Source organism: Lontra canadensis, unplaced genomic scaffold (assembly GCF_010015895.1).
Source record: "Lontra canadensis isolate GAN:19392208 unplaced genomic scaffold, GSC_riverotter_1.0 scaffold1, whole genome shotgun sequence".
NCBI classification, from domain to species: Eukaryota; Metazoa; Chordata; class Mammalia; order Carnivora; family Mustelidae; genus Lontra; species Lontra canadensis.
Genome location: NW_022630995.1, coordinates 85852642 through 85869783, shown reverse-complemented (window position 1 = coordinate 85869783; position 17142 = coordinate 85852642). Strand labels below are relative to the sequence as shown.

General features: G+C 37.3%; 1 protein-coding gene across 1 annotated transcript in view; it reads left to right on the top strand.

Moving 5' to 3' along the window:
- FGF2 (fibroblast growth factor 2) overlaps window positions 1-17142 on the top strand; it is a 62393-nt gene that overhangs the window by 34768 nt on the left and 10483 nt on the right.

The following is a 17142-nucleotide window of genomic DNA, read 5'->3' as shown; positions in this document are numbered from 1 at the left end:
AGCTGCTGCTAGATCATAAACTGGATAATCTTATTTTGTCAACTTTATTCGCAAGTTATTTCATTTTACTTTTCATTTCTTCAAGTTGAAACCTAAACACAACTTTTCCCTTTCTTGTTTTTTTTTTTAACCAAAATTTCATGAAACCCTGGCATTTATGCCTTTGTTCGCCCCCTCATTGCCACCATCACAGCCCACATCCTTATTATCTTATACATGAACAGCCCCAATAACCTTTCAGTTATGTTTTCTTTAAGCTCTACTTTTAGTCTGAACTAAAAGTAGTTCAGACTACTTTTCAAGAACCTGCAGTATGTTTATCATTCTTGTTGTCTTTTTTTTTTTTTTTTTAAGATTTTATTTCTTTCACAGAGGGACAGTGAGAGAGGAAACACATTAGGGGGAGGGGCAAAGGGAGAGGGAGAAGCAAGCAGACTCCTGACCTAGCAGGTACCCCAATGCAGGACTCCATCCCAGGACCCTGGAATCATGACCTGAGCCGAAGGCAGATGCTTAACCGACTGAGCCACCCAGCTACCCCAGTCATTCTTATTGTCTTACTTATTGTCTTAACCTAACCTTTTGCTTGTTTCTGAGGCCCTTATTTATCTGACCTTACTCTATTTCTATAACTTTTTTTCTTTTTTACTCTTGTATGTCATTCACACTCCAGAATCAGAGAGTGAGGAGGGAAGACACTTAAAGTATGTTTAAATCCATCTACGCTATAAATATCTTAGAACACAGAGAGGAATGGAGGGAGCCGATGTGGAGACAGAAAAAAAGTTCTGAAAATAAGAGATAAAGTGGAGGATGTCTTATTGTTGCCATTTGTATTTTTGAGTAGGAAAAGGGGGGAATCAAATATTTCAGGGGACTCGAAATTAAATCCCTTTTAGTGGAATTTCTTAATTAAAAAAAAAAAACTCATGGACCATCTTTTGGTCATTGCTCTACTCCTGGCTCATTGGGTCATACAGCCACAGTGTTTTTTTTTTCCCCCACAGTCTTTTTTATTGTTATCAGTGGTGGCAGGGTGTATGTTCTAGTGCTGGGCTTGGTACACAGTAAGTGCTTGATACATGTTTGTTAGATGCAGAGTGTATATAAGACAGTTAAATCCAGACATGTCTAAACTAAATAGGCACCGACAAAGTCAAATAAAAAGGTGCATTTTTCATATATTAAATGAGGAGAGATGTAGAACCTAGGTTTATGAATTCACCATGAAATACAGACACCTGTTAAGCTCTCAATACATGTACTCCCGACACTGAGACCAAAGCTAGGGGGGAACGAAGGCTTCAGTAGTTAGACCACACAGTGAGCATACTTTTCTCTTCAGGGATAGGGCCCTTAAAACAAGTTAGGAACATGGGAAGAGAAAGCCATTGTATTTGTTTTTTTTTCTTTTTTAGATATATGAGTCTTTGGATCAGATAACATTTTTAAAATGGGTGTTGATTGAATAGCTTCCTGTTCATTTGAGGAAATAACATTTTTAAAGTGACAAACATAGAAAGACATTAACCCTGAGGAGGTTTAACATATTCAGTTATTCACTGAATTATTTTGATACATTCATTTCCATCCCAGGGCATAGTATTTTTGTGCAACCAGTCAAAGTATTTAACTTCAGTAATCAAGATACTGTGTAAGGATATGGCAAACACTTTTTTATTTTTATTTTTTAAAGATTTATTTATTTATTTATTTATTTTTATTTATTCACTTGACAGAGATCACAAGCAGGTAGAGAGGCAGGCACAGAGAGGAGGGGAAGCAGGGGCCCCGCTGAGCAGACAGCCTGATGTGGGGCTCTATCCCAGAACCCTGGGATTCTGACCTGAGCCGAAGGCAGAGGCTTTAACCCACTGAGCCACCCAGGCGCCCCGGATATGGCAAACACTTTTGAAGAATTTTTCCCACTCTTCCAGCTTTCATCCATTAATTTCAAATATCCTATTTTAGAGAACTTAACTGCAGAGTAGTCCACTTAACTTTATTAACCTGGACCTCAGCGCAGGGACATTCTTGGGGGCGGAGCCATGATCTTCTTTAACTGTGATCTGTTTTCTTCTAAATTCTTAGTGCTGCTCAAGAAGAGGCCCTGTTTCTTCCTAGAGACTTTCAGGCAAAGGAGCTGTTTCCAGCTTCCTGCTAAATCCACCCAGCTATGTCATGCAGGGGATGCAGGGAAGAATTTTCCTTGGGAGGGCCTCCTCAGAAGTTTTGGAGATGGGCCTTGAGCTCTTGGCTGGAATCAGGGTTTTCCAGAGCAGAGGCTGTAGTACTGCTCGTCACTGATTGGGAGACGTTCTGCCTGGGCTATTTTCATGAGAGTCAAATAAAACTCTCTTCTCTTAAGCCTGCTTTGAAAGGTGTTTTCCTAATGATTTTACCAGTCAAATAGAATGACTGTGTGGGAGAGCATAGTTGAATAACTGGAACACTCTGGCAGCTTCCCTTCTCCACCCTGTGCCCCTACTTGGCTCTCCTCCCCCTCCCCCACAAGCTCCTCCTTTCCCAGGCACACACTTGCTACTCTGTTTTCTGTTCTGGAGCTGCCTGAATTGTATGATTTTTACAGATGACTGTGAACTCTTCAGTCCAGAAAGAGGTGCCAGGAATACAAACAGCCCAGCTCACTGGTACTCACCCTGGGGGGCAGGGGAGGAGAGTGACCAGCCAAGCTGGTTGTGTTATCTCCATGGGGCACTTAACTCTGAGAGAAACCTCAGGCTTTCTCACATCATCCAAGAAGCATTTCAAAAATAGAAAGAATCACCAAGAAAAGGCTGTCATCAGGAGGTGCTCCATCTCTTGGGTATGTTGGATTGAGGGCAAAAACACTTGCTTGTGGCAGCTTATATTTTTACTGTGAATCTTATATGAGCTGTTTGTGATTTCTGGGTACTCTAGCCAGGTCAATAGCCTTTGGGAAGAGGGATTTCAAACTGGTGACCCACAAGCCAAATCAAATTACTGTCATAGACCATGGGTGTGTGTGGGGGGGGGGGAGTGGGGAGAGAGAGAGAAGGGAGATGGGAAGGAGTGAGGGAGAGGAGAAAGAAGGAGACAGGGAGTAGTGGAGATTCAAACTCTGTATTTGGCTGGTACTGAGTAGTGGCTGCCCCACTAGCTTGGGACATGCGTTCTGTAGTCCATGGTCCCTGACCACCCCCACTCCTCCCTACTCCCCTTCATCTCATCACCCAAGCTGATTCACTGTTCTGTGTTACTTGTATGGTCTCTGTAGGCCTTTGTGTTGGCTACCCTGCTTTTAGTACAAGTATTTTCATTTTTCATAGTGTTCCTTGAATGCTGAACTCTATTTTTCTGAGACAAACCAAAGAGGTTAAGGACTTTTCAAGAACTCATTTGTATTATAGAACGAAAATTTAGGAACATCAGCAGTTGTTTCTCAGTGAAAATATTTCTCAGCTGTAGCAGTGGCCCACCCTGACTGAAGGTCTTTCAATTATCTGTTCCATGTTAGGCTGTTGACTTCCTCCAGGACCTGTCTGCTACTGGCCTCCGACAACAGAGCAGCTCTTCTAGAGCTTCCAAAGGCCTCTGCTAGAAAAAGTCTTATCACAAGTAGCACAGATGCCTGCCACAGGGGCCAGTGACCTTCCTGCTAGCTCACTAGATGTTGTAGGAGATACAAAGAAATGTGAAGTGATCACATGTTCTGTACTCACCAGAGCAGTTCTTGGAGTTCTTTTGCTAATGAAAAATATGAAAATCTGTAGGCATTCAGCTTATGTGAGGCACCAAAAAATATTTTTGTCTTGTCTTTGTACCTCTTCCCCCACCTAATGTTTTAATATGACCACAAACAAGTAGCACAAGTGAGATATGAGCATATTTCTTTCTTCTGACCCTGTATCCTCACCTTTTAGCGGAAGTATTCAGAGGCTGTGAAGAAGAGAATGGAAGAAATGGAGAACCCGTGGTTGCAGAATAGGCCACAGGCCACATAATCAGCCTCTGAATAATTTGATAAGTAGTAAAAGCTAACAACAACAAAAAAGAATTTTCAAATACTGATTCCTCTTTGAATCATCTCATGTATTTTCCCCACAATTATTAGATTAAAATTAACATTTAGTATTAAATGAAACTTTACATAAGGTTTTTATGTTGTAAAATGCAGTTGACATTGAACACCGTGGAAGTTAGAGGTGCTGATCCCCCACCTGACAGTCAAAAACCTGCATCTAACTTTTAACTGCCCGAAACCTGAACTACGAAGAACTTATGGTGAATCAGAAGTCTGACCGATAACATAAACAGTCAATTAACACCTATTTTATATGTTGCATGTTTTTGTATACTTTGCTCTCAAAGTAAGTTAGAGGAAAGAAAATGTTAAGAAAATCATAAGGAAGAGAAAATACATTTCTAGTGCTGTACTGTGAAAACTGTGTGTGTAAGAGGAACCACACGGTTCAAACCTGTGCTGTTCAGGGGTCAGCTGTATCGTGTTTTATTCCATGTGCCCAGATAGGACTGAGCTCATAGTTGACAGTAAGTTGTAGAATGAAAATACCCATGTACCGTGGAGGCCAATTATTTTGTCTATGGACTATAGTACTCTGTTCTCAATTTCTTCCATTTCTATTTTACCATAGATATTGAAGTTTTAGTAAAAATAATGTCTGGAGGCTTCTATCTTCTTGATATTCTTTGACTTTTATTTTTCCCCTCAAATAATTCTATGTATTTTAAAATACCTGTATCAAATGTTAATTATTAAACTAGATGAGATTTTTAACTAAGCTGACTTTTTAAAATTAATTTTACTTATTTTGAGGTAATGATAGATTCACATTCAATCGTAAGGAGCAATACAGAGAGGTTCTATGTACTCTTCACTCAGTTTTCCCCAATTTTAATGTCTTGTAGTACCATAGCACGATACCACAACCAGGGTATTGACTTTGACACAGTCGATACAGAACATTTCCACCATTACAAGGATTTCTTGGGTTGCCCTTTTATAACCACATTCAATGCCTCAACCCCACCTCTGGAAACTACCAGTCTGCCCTCCATTTCTACAATTTTGTGGCCAACCTATTTTTTTAGAAACATTTCTCTAACTGTTTGACTCTAGAGAGAAAAGACCATTGAACACTTACATAGGGTTGATGACTTCTGTAGGTGGAAGTGTATATTTCTAGATGCGTGCGGTCTTGGATGTTTTGCGTTGCTCTGCCAGGAGGCAGTGTGGGCTCCTGAAATCCAGATTACTGAGACCTCAGTACTGCAGCTATTCTTGTCAGAAAATGCTGCTGCCAATGGTTGACAGAATTTTCCTGCCTGATTATGCTACCTCCATAAGGCCAGCTAAGAATTGTCCTTGGTGGCTGAGCAGTTCAGCTCTCTTCTTGATGCTGGGATAGTCAGATACTGTCTGGAGGTGCTGGCAGCTGTGGAAAGAGTGTGGGAAGATGTTTTCTCTACCTATCAACCTGTTGTGACTATTTACTGAGGAACACTGAGACTGCAGACTCTTTCCTTTTCCCTCCATCTTTGAAGTTACCAGCAGCTCTGCTTTGACCCTGTATTACGCTTGGAACTTCTGGAATGCCTCAGGATGCCAAGTAGTCTTTTCTTTCTTGCTGTCAGTCTGACTCAATTTTCTGGTGCCACTATAGAAGTAAAACCAGTTGCTGTTCTTAAACTAGCAGCTGTGTTATTAGAAGAGCCAGGAATCATCTGACGTCTCCCACCTTTTGGGCCTGGTGTTACACTTGCTCTTACGTGTAGCTCAGCTAGCCTGACTGCTTCCATTTTAGGTCATGAAATGAAGTATGACATCCAGTTGAGGAGATATTGGAAGAAATTGCTTTTTGTAGTTTTTTATGGATTAGAATTGCTTGTGATAGCCCCCTCTTTGGCATAAATCAGCTGTACATTTTAAATTTTTTATAATTGTGGAAATTAAATAGTATAGTATAGAAGCAAAATAATTATGGAAAGAAATTTGGTATTTTCGACATAATATATTTCACTTTTATTTAAATGATTTTAAATGTTTTATCATCATTGAACATAATAAAAACAATTTTTACTTTATGGATATAAGAGTTGATATTATTGGGCTCATAAAGCCATGTCCTGACTGAGTAGTAATGAAGGAACTCAGAGATTTCTGAGGTTCTTCCTGCCCTTTTCTTCCTTCCTATTTTTCTTTCTCTAATATTATATTCCATTTACTCTTCTTTACAAACTGAAGAGTTGCTGAGAATTTTAGTGAACCCTCTGGTGCCACATGTTCTTATCTATAACTTTTATTTTATTTTTTTTTTAAAGATTTTATTTATTTGTCAGCAGAAGCACGGAGATCTGCAGAAGATCAGGCAGAACAGGCAGAGCAGGCAGAGGGAAAAGCAGGCTCCCTGCTGAGCAAGGAGCCAGATGTGGGACTCAGTCTGAGGACCCTGGGAGCATGATGGGAGCCAAAGGCAGAGGCTTCACCGACTGAGCCACCCAGGCATCCCATTATCTATCAATTTTAACATTCAGTTGAGTTGTGAAGAAAATGGAGTATGGGTTTTGGGTTCTGGGATGAAAGACAAAAGGAAATAATACAAAATGAAAGTTTAATAGGAGGGGCTGTGTGGAACTTGTTAGTCGTTCGTGTTCACATCAAAAGGAAGAAATAAAATATAGGTTGCTGATCTTTGTTGATTGTTACCTCAAGTACTCCATGTATATATGGAGATTTAAAATTTTTCATTTTCATCAAATGAGTTTCTTGTGTTACCTAGGCTCCTTTGTCAGTAATCTACATTAAAAAGTTCTTAGTGCCTGGTCTTCAGCATTAAATTGGATGATTCCAATGTATTTTTAAAAATATTTTTAAAATTATTTGACAGAGAGAACACAGTAGGCAGTGACAGGCAGAGGGAGAGGGAGAAGCAGGCTCCCCGCTGAGCAGAGAGCCAGATGCAGGACTCCATCCCAGGACGTGAGTCGAAGGCAGACACTTACCCAACTGAGCCTCCCAGGCTCCCCAATCAACATATTTTTTTGACTCAAAAATATATTTCTAGTGGAAAGCTAAAACATTCTATCACTCAGTTTTAAGTGTTAAAGTTTGTTTTGAATGAGTAAGAAATTAAAATATGTTCAGTGTTCTGCGATGAGGATGCTGAGAAATGGGAGTACCTGTCATCTGCAGACCAGTAATACAGCACAAGAGAATCTTAAGCAGGCTTCATGCCCGGCACAGAGCCCAATGCGGGGCTCAATCTGATGACCCTGAGATCATGACCTGAGCTGAAATCAAGAGTCAGCACTTAATGACTGAGTCACCCTGGTGTCCTTAGACGCCTGCTTTCTGATTATCTTCATGTATTGAGAGTTTCTGTTTGCTTCCATTTCAAATTATTTAAATGAAAAATAACATTACTGCTAGCCCATCTAAGAAACACTGTGCAGTTGCCAATAGAAAACTTCTTAAAGAAGTTGTTTCATTCACTGTTCCCAAATTCTTACTGTGGTTAAATCCATTGAATTCTTTTCAGTCATGTTAGCCATCTCCTTTTGTACCATTTGATGTTATTTGAAGGTCCCACTTGAGTTATGTCTTCAGTTTTTTTTTTTTTTTTTTTTTAAGATTTTGTTTATTTGACAGACAGATCACAAGTAGGCAGAGAGGCAGGCAGAGAGAGGAAGAAACAGGCTCCCTGCTGAGCAGAGAGCTGGATTCGGGGCTTGATTCCAGGACCCTGGGATCATGACCTGAGCTGAAGGCAGAGGCTTTAACCCACTGAGCCACCCAGGTGCCCCCTTTCAGTTGGTTTTTACTCTTCCTGATTTTCTACCACGGATTACACCCTTGGGGTTTCATTAAATTTATGGACTATTTGAGGGGAGAAGTGAGATCTTCATTATAGTGAATCTTCCCATTTATAAGCATTCATACCTCCCCTTTTAAGTCTTTTGAAAATGACTTTTGATAAAGTTTTATAATTTTCTCCATAAAAGTGTCCTAGGAAACTTTAGTTATTATCACAAATGGTATCTTTTAAAGAAATAATTACATGTTCTGTCAGTTTGTTGAGCTATAGAAACTCAATTGATTTTTATATATTTTCTATCAAGCTGTCTTGCTGAACTATTTCCAATGGTTTACTTGTATTTTGTTTTCACATTTAGAACACATTATTTAGAACTAATCTTAGATTTACGGAAGAGTGGCAAAGATTTTTAGAGTTCTCCTATACCCTTCCCTTCATCCAGCTTTCCCTGAGGTTAACTTCTTACATAACTGTGGCACTTTTGTCAAAAATAAAAAAAAAAAATTATACTGAAACATTACTGTTAACTAAACTACAAACTTTATTTGGATTCTACCATTTTTTCCACTAATGTCCTTTTTCTGTTCCAGGATCCAGTCTAGAATATCACATTGCATTTAGTCTTTGATTTTTAATGTAGAAAATTTTATCACCTCCAAAGAATAAAAGTTTTGTCCCTTAGTTTCCGTGTGCGTGTGCGCATGCTGTAGGTATCAGGTATACCTTCCTGTACACTTGGGCTGACCACTGTTACCCAGGCTCTACTTACTCTACATACTCTACTCCCCCTAGAAATGTTGGTGCTTCCCAAGACTGTATCCTTTGTCCTTAATCCACACCTACTACACATTGTTCTGGAGGCTCTCATCCATTTTATATCTCCCTGTGTGCATTGGGTGTAGCCTCTGTGCCCCGCAGTCCCTTGTTGCTACAATTACCAAATCTTGATTTCTAGTATAGATTTCTTTTTTGATCTCCAGGTTCATATGACTGTCTTCGAGATATCTGGATTTTCCACAGACTTTCAATATGTCTTCAGGGAGCCCATCTCATTGTCTTTTCTTGTCCCTCCTCTTGCATTTCCCATCTTCATAATCTCCCAGTTATCCAAGATAGAGAAACCTGGCACTCATTCTGAACTCATCCCTCCCTTTCTTCTTTCTTCTTTTTTCCTTTCCTTCCTTCTCTGCCTTCTCTCACCTCCATTACTTTCACTCCCTTTATGTCTGCTCCTATTAATTCTATTTCCTTCATTTCTCACATTTTTATCAGCTTCTCTCCATTCTATTTCATTAAAAGCTCTCATCATTTCACACTATCAAACTTCTTAACACATTATCCAGAGATTCTGGCCTCTCCATCCCGTCTTGTCCCATGATGCCCTTTTCCACTGCACATACAACACCCTCACTCTCTGTGCCAGCTCTACCTAATCACCTGACGTCCTTTGGATATGCCGTGTTCTTCTTCTTTGGAAGTTGTATATGGATTTTTTTTTTTTTTTTTTTTTTTTTTTTTGGTTCCTGCTCTCTTTTCCTGACTAACTCCTGCTAATTTCCTTGGTCTCCAGTCAGTTGTCACTGTTTCCAGAAAACATTTAACTTCCTAGCCTGGGTTAAAGCTACTTCTAAGAACTCTTAAGGTAGTTTGTCTGTATTTCTCTCCTGGCACTTAAAGTATGGAGCTTGTTTGGTTATGTCTGTATACCATTGCTCTACTCCTTGACAATACTGTATGTTCGTCAAGGTCAAAGAACAATGTATTTTGCTTTGTACTTCCTATTGCTTAGCACAGTACCTGGCACATAGCTGTTACTAATAAATGTTTATTGAATGAATGAATAAACATATTCACCATTCTTGGAAACACAGACTTGCTATTTCCAAGAATGATATCTTTTAACAGAGACAGAACTCTCTAAACGTCAGCTTCCTTATTTATAAATGAGAAGGGTACACTAGAAGATCTCCGAAGTCCTTTATAGCTCTAACAAATGGTATTTATGATTTTAAGATTTATCATCCTTGAGGATATTCAAAAGAAAACAATACAAATTCTGGGGGAAATTCCAAAGGAATTCCAAAATATTTTGAGCAGTGGCAATAACCCTGGAATAATAATTTGGTTTTTTGGTTATATTGCATAGATAAATTGTCAAGTGCTAATAATCCGAGCACGTGGACATTTGAGTGGTTTATTTAGGATAATCAGAGTTTCTTTTCCTTTGCTAACATAGCCAAATCATTTTAGGAAGACTGTAAATTTTCCTTGGCTGAAGATTTTCAAGTGAAAGCAAGATGGCTATTTCTCTTGGATATTGTAGATGAGTTTTAAAGTGTAGCTGTATAATGATGGGACTAATTGACCACTAAGGTCTCACCTGGTGATAAGATCCTTCAATTTTGTGGTTTACAGCTTTTGAGTTTTTTGTATTATTTTGTTTTTTGGTATAACAGGGAAAAAAAAGAGTTGGCTAGCACACTGTTTTTCCAAGTTCATCTTACTGGATTTAATATCAACATTAGAAAGCCACCAAAAGTTTATGTTTATCAAAATTGTTGACTTATGTGTATCCAAAAACTTAATATTGTGAGTGGTCTCCAGCTTGCTGAAATGATCTGGGTTAAATCAGTGTCCAAGGCCCAGTTTAAAAAGGTCTTTTAATGTAGTGGATTTTTAAAAATAGCATATATTTATCATTCATATAGAAAACCACATAAAACAGGACTCATGCCCTGAGCTGAAGGCAGACACTTAATGACTGAGCCACCCAGGTGCTCCCCTTTTATATCTTGTAACTGAGAAATGTCCTCTCCCTCTTGGAACTCATGAACTCATGAATGTGATTATTTCCATAGTTGTGTTTAATATGGCACACACTTATATTTTATTCTAGATTATTTTAAAATGTTGACAATGCTAACATTGTTATGCTCCTATGAAAGGAATGAAGAAAAATTCTTCAATGAAGAAAAATTTCAAAATATCAAAAATTATATGAAAATAAAATATTTTTGTTTCATTATTCCATAACTGTTAACTCTTTGGGATAGTTCTCTACTAAACTGTATATAGTCAAGTGTATAATTTTTACATAGTAAGTACTCCCTCTGCTGTTACTTTGGGCTTTTTAAAATTTCTAATTGAAATTAGAGATCTTAATTAGAAATCTTCTTGTAGGGATGCCTGCGTGGCTCAGTTTGTTAAGCTGCTGCCTTCTGCTCAGGTCATGATCCCAGGGTCCTGGGATTGAGTCCTGCATTGGGCTCCCTACTCAGCAGGGAGCCTGTTTCTCCCTCTGCCTGCCTCTCTCCCTGCTTGTGCTCTCTCTGTCTCTCTCTCTCTCTGACAAATAAATAAAATCTTAAAAAAAAATCTTTTTGTAGTTGTTACTCTTAATAATAGAGAACAATCTGGTTACCAGAGGGGAGGTGAGTGGGGGGATGGGTGAAGTAGGTGATGGGAATTAAGGAGCACACTTGTGATGAGCACAGGGTGATGTATGGAACTGCTGAATTATTATACCGTACACCTGAAGCTAATATAACACTATCTTAACTGGAATTAAATATATAACATAAATAGTAATATGGCAAAAAAAAGATCTTTTTCTAGTTCTCATCATAGAAGCTTTGATTCTCACAATTTTTGCTTTTTTAATATAAATACCTAAAGCTGTAGCTTTCCCTTTAAGCATGTTGAGTTTATATTATCAGGTAATTGGGAAATATTTTCTAATTTCCCTTGTATTTATCTGTGGTTGTGTTTCTTTCTTTTTTTTTTTTTTTAAGGTATTGCTTAATCTCTAGCTATTAGGGGATTTTCTAGATAACTTACTGTTACTAATTTCTAATATACTGCTTTGTTTGATTTTTAATCCTTTTAAATGTATTGAGACTTGTTTTATGGCCAGTATATAATTTATTCTTGGGAGTATTCCTTAAAAAGAATGTATATTTTGTTTGGGTGTAGTGATCTTTAAGTGTCAGTTTGGTGGGCATATTCACATGTAAAAGAGTGAAGTTGGATTTCATCCCTCATACAAAAGTTAACTCAAAATGGATCAAAATCTAAATGGATAAGGTAAAACTAAACCTCTAGTGGAAAAGCTTAGTTGTAAATCTTCATTCATGACCTTGGATTATGCAGTGGTTTCTTAGATTAGGACAATAAAAGCACAAATAATAACAAAATTGATAAATTGAATTTCATGAAAATTAAAAGTGTTTCTACTTCAAAGGACAACATCAAGAGAGTGGAAATTCAACCCAGAGGATGGGAGAAAATATTTGCAAATTAGATATCTGATTAAGGATTTGTATCTAGAGTAATTGTGTCTTAACAACTCAGTGATAAAAAGACAACCTAATTTAAAAATAAGCCAAGGATCTGAATAGTTATTTCTCTGAAGAAGATATACAAACAACCAAAGAGTACATGAAAAGATGCCTATTATCATTACCCATCAGAAAAATGCATTTCAAAACTATGAGGTATCACTTCACACCCAAGTAGGCTGACTATAATAAAAACAGAAACAGAGACATAAAAACAGGGAAAAAAAAACCTACCAAAGACAAAAACCCAAAACACAAACTATAACAAATGTGGTCTGGATGTGGAGAAACTGGAACCCTCAATTTCTAGTGGGAATGTAAAATGGTTGCTTTGAAAAGTCCAACAATTCCTAAATGAATAACCATAGTCATCATATGACTTAGTAATTTGAATTTTTGCTGTATATCCAGAAGAAATGTAAATATGTCTACCCAAAATCTTGCTTCTGTAGCATGTTCACAGCAGTATAATTCATAGTAGCCCCAAACTGAAGACAAAACATGTTCATCAATCAACGGAGGTAAATCAAATGTGGTTCATCTATTCAATGGAATGTTATTTGGCAAAAAAAAGGAAGTAATGGTTACCACATGGATGAATCTTGAAAACCTTATGCTAAGTGAAAGAAGTCAGTCATAAAAGACCATATATTGCATGACTCCATTTATATGAAATATCCAGAATAGGAAAATCTATAGAGACAGGAAGTAGATTAGTGGTAACCTAGGACTGGGGCTGGTGGTATCTGGGAACATGGGAGGTGAGTACTAAAGGGCATGGGTATGGGATGATGAAAATATTCTAAAATTGATTGTAGTAATGGTTGCACAACTCTCTCTATACTAAAACCATTGAATCGTATGTACATTTTAAATGAATTATATATGCATTATTATAGACTGTTAAAAATAAAGGAACCAGGAGCACCAATAGTTCAGGGTAAGAGCCTTTGATATTACTTAGTGTTATAGTGACTTTAGAAAAAACTTGTCAGCTAGAGTTAACTGATTTGAACAATTCAACTTCACTAGGCAAATAAACCTAGAAGAGCTTACAATGCTGGCAGTTAAATTTTTTTTGCACAGTTTTCAAATGACTGTGATGTTAAGAGAATAAAGTCTCAGGTGAATGAAAGCTACATGATGTAAAAAGAAAAAGGTCAAGTTGGTAGATAATTTTTTAAAAGATTTTATTTATTTATTTGACAGAGAGAGATCACATCTAGGCAGAGAGGCAGGCAGAGAGAGGGGGGGAAGCAGGCTCCCCGCTGAGCAGAGAGTCTGATGCAGGGCTCAATCCCAGTACCCTGAGACCATGACCCGAGCCGAAGGCAGAGGCTTAACCCACTGAGCCACCCACGTGTCCCAGTTGGTAGATAATGTTATTCATACATTCCATATTCTTATTGATTTAGTCAATTTTTGCTTAAGATATTTTAGGATTCTATTATTGCTACTCATCTAAGATTATTATGTCTTCTTGGTGTATCTGACCTCTTATCATCTGCAATCACTTCTTCATTTCCATATTACTTGCCTTGAAGTCCACATTATCAGATATTAATATAGACATAACAGTATTCTTATACTTAGGGTGTGCATTTCCCCCCCCCACATTTTTACTTTCACCCTGCCTTTGTCTTTGTATTTAAAGTGCTTTTCTTATAAACAACACAGTTGACAGTTTTTTCCCTTAAATGTAAAGGTTTGTTTACATTTAGTGTAATTATTGATAATGTTGGGTTTAATCCGCCATCCTGGAATTTGTTTTCTAATTTCCCCATCTGTTCTTTGTCCAGTATTTCTTTTCCTTCCTTCTTGTGGGTAAATTGAATAGTTTTTTTGTATTCTATTTTGCCTTATAGCCCAGCTGCCAACTCTTTGGGTAGGTCAGGAGTTAGTCTTGCTCTTGAACTCAACCCCTGGCTTGTCTTGGAAGATCTCTCTCTCTCTCTCTTTCTCTCTCTTTTTTTTTAATGATTTTATTTATTTATTTGACAGATAGATCACAAGTAGGCAGAGAGGTAGGCAGAGAGAGAGAGAGGAGGAAGCAGGCTCCCTGCTGAGCAGAGAGCCCGATGCGATGTGGGGCTCCATCCCAGGACCCTGAGATCATGACCTGACCTGAAGGCAGAGGCTTTACCCACTGAGCCACCCAGGCGCCCAGAAGATCTCTCTTGATCCTGCTTTGCATTTGGTGAAGGCTCAGTGCTTGTCAGAGGGATCTTATTCATCGATTGTCCTGTTCCGAGCCTTCAAGGAACTGCTGCTTTGCACTCAGCAAAGGCTGGGGGGTACTTCAGGAAGATTTCCCAGCCCTTCTGTTTTGTCCCAGTCTTTGATGTGTGGTGGTTGTGTACTAGGTGCAAACTCTGTGAAAGAGAACTGACAGGTGGGTATGGAGTTGTTCTTCGATTAGAGCTCCTCAGAACTCTAATTCCTCTCATCAACAGCTGTTAAAAGTTAATAAAGTTTTAGCTGGTTTCTCCATACTTCCCTTTTGGCAGGTTTATTCTTTCTCCTGTCAGAGATAAAAGCAGTTAGACATCTCTTTTTTGGGAAGAGATCATTTGTATGTGAAAAATAGTTCATTTAGGTTACTTTGCATCTCAGCTTTAATGGGTTTTTAAAGAAAATTTATGAGCTTGTTTTAGGCTGTGGTTACTTTTAAAGTGTTTTTTTTTTTTTTTTATAATTATATGGCATTGGAAACATTTTTTTGAGCATCTACAGTTAATGTTTATTTTTTAGAGGCTTATTGAGTGATAATTGCCTAGTGTGGAATACCCAAGGAATCTGTGAAAGGTCAATGAGTCAATGAATGACGGCATTTGCTTTAGGTATTGAGTCGCTGGTATTGGCCCCACATTAATATACATAATCTCTCTTATGGCCAGTAATACATACTTAATGATGGTGACCTACAGATAGGCTACACTTTATTGATAAAGCACCAAAAGAAGGTATAGTGATTATGCAGTCTTGCCTCATGAGCATTTATGTAGCCTTCTGAGTTAAAAAGAGATTCAAATATATTCATAATTAATATGGCTTATCTGGATCACTTTAGAGCTGTATACAAGGTTTGGTCATACTCATTAAGATAATTTTGATTTTATTTGTTACAAATAAAGCTTATTTTTTACACTCTGAGATGTTAAGAAAAAGACTTTATGCTCTTCTTTGTTTAGTTTTCATGTTTTGATTGTATTTCTTTTACCTTATATTATCTTTTAAGATTCTGTAGAAGAATTTTGTCTGGTAAGTGCAGGCTTATTTAATCCTATGCTCTCTGAAATCTAGGAGTGACTGGTACACAGAGGAGAATCAGGCATTGAATGTTCAATAGATTTTTTCTTTAAAATCTCAAACATTCATAAAGTAAGTAGTGCAAATAGAAAAATAAACTCCCATGTTTCTAATAACTGTTGACATAGGTTAATCAGGATCTTTTTTATCCTGACCACTTTATAAAAACAGTTGAGCGTCTGCTAGAATATTTCATTTATTTTTGATTGCTAAAATATTTTAAAGTTAATCCCAGATGTTATGTCTTGTTTTACCTGTAGATTGCTCTGCCTGATACAGAAAATTTTTAAAACGTAATTACAGTGACATAATAGCATCTAACAAAGTTAGATGTGTTTAATATGGTACACACTTATATTTTATTCTAGATTATTTTAAAATGCTGACAATGCTAACATTGTTATGTTCCTATAAAAGGAATGAAGAAAAATTCTTCAATGAAGAAAAATTTCAAAATATCAAAAGTTATATGAAAATAAAATATTTTTTGTTTCATTATTCCATAACTGTTAACTCTTTAGGATAGTTCTCTACTAAATGGTATAGTGATAATTTTTCAAACCTCACTTTTTCATGTCATGTTCGATTCCATTCCACTCATACCTGGAAATACCTGGGAAAATTAACTTACTTTGTTTCTAATCTTATTTGATTAATATTATAATTTCTAAACATTTGAATATTGACTGTTTCTTTTCTATTGCTTTCAAGAATGTCCTAGCTAGATATGTTCATAGGCCATATGGTGGCCTATGAAAAAATTCATTCTGAGACCAGATAAATTTTATAAACAATGTATACCTGACCCCCTTATGGTGATTTATAAGGTATATAATGCAGGTTATAAGCAGCAAAGGTCTGAGTTTGGCAATAAAGAGTTAACTTGGCTTAACCAAGAATTTCCTAAATTTATTTAGCCCCAGAACCCCTTTTTTAATGTAACCTCTCTTAACTAAAATACATTTTGGAGAATATTATTTAGGCAGGACAGTGCTACCTCAGAATAGCAAAACAGAAGCTGTTAAGTTCATTTTTATTTGAATTAGATAACTATCCTAATGGAATAATCATAATCATGTAATATTGTTTTTCCCCTATAATATGCTTAATATTGATAACACAGTATAATAGGTCATCCTCTTCAGGATCTTACATTCTGAAAATCTTTAAAAATACCGTAAAAGCAAATCAAGTATGAGCATTTTGTTTTTTCATGAGATAGATATTTGCAAAAAAAATATAGGTATACATCACAACCCATCTGTAAGGAAAGATAAATGCATTGGTATTGTATTAAAGGGGAAGGTAGAAACAATATGTGTAGAAATGCAAGGAAATAGAAACCAAAAGAGAATAGTGATCAATTAGATTATATTTTATTTGTGAAGAATTAGTTAAAAATATCTTAAAAGGGGCACTGGGGTGACTTAGTTGGTCAAGTGTGGGGTCTTGATTTCGGCTCAGGTCATGAGCTCAGGGTCTTGAGATTGAGTCTGGGTCAGGCTCTGCACTCAGTGTGGAGTCTGCTTAAGATTCTCTTCCTCTTCCTCTGCCCCTCCCCCCACCCCACCATCCTGCAATCATGTGTTCTCTCTCTCTCTCAAAAAAAAAAACAAAAAATCACAACTTTTAAGAAGTTTAAACTTAGGCAGTAGTGTGGAAGTTCTCACAAGTGGTTT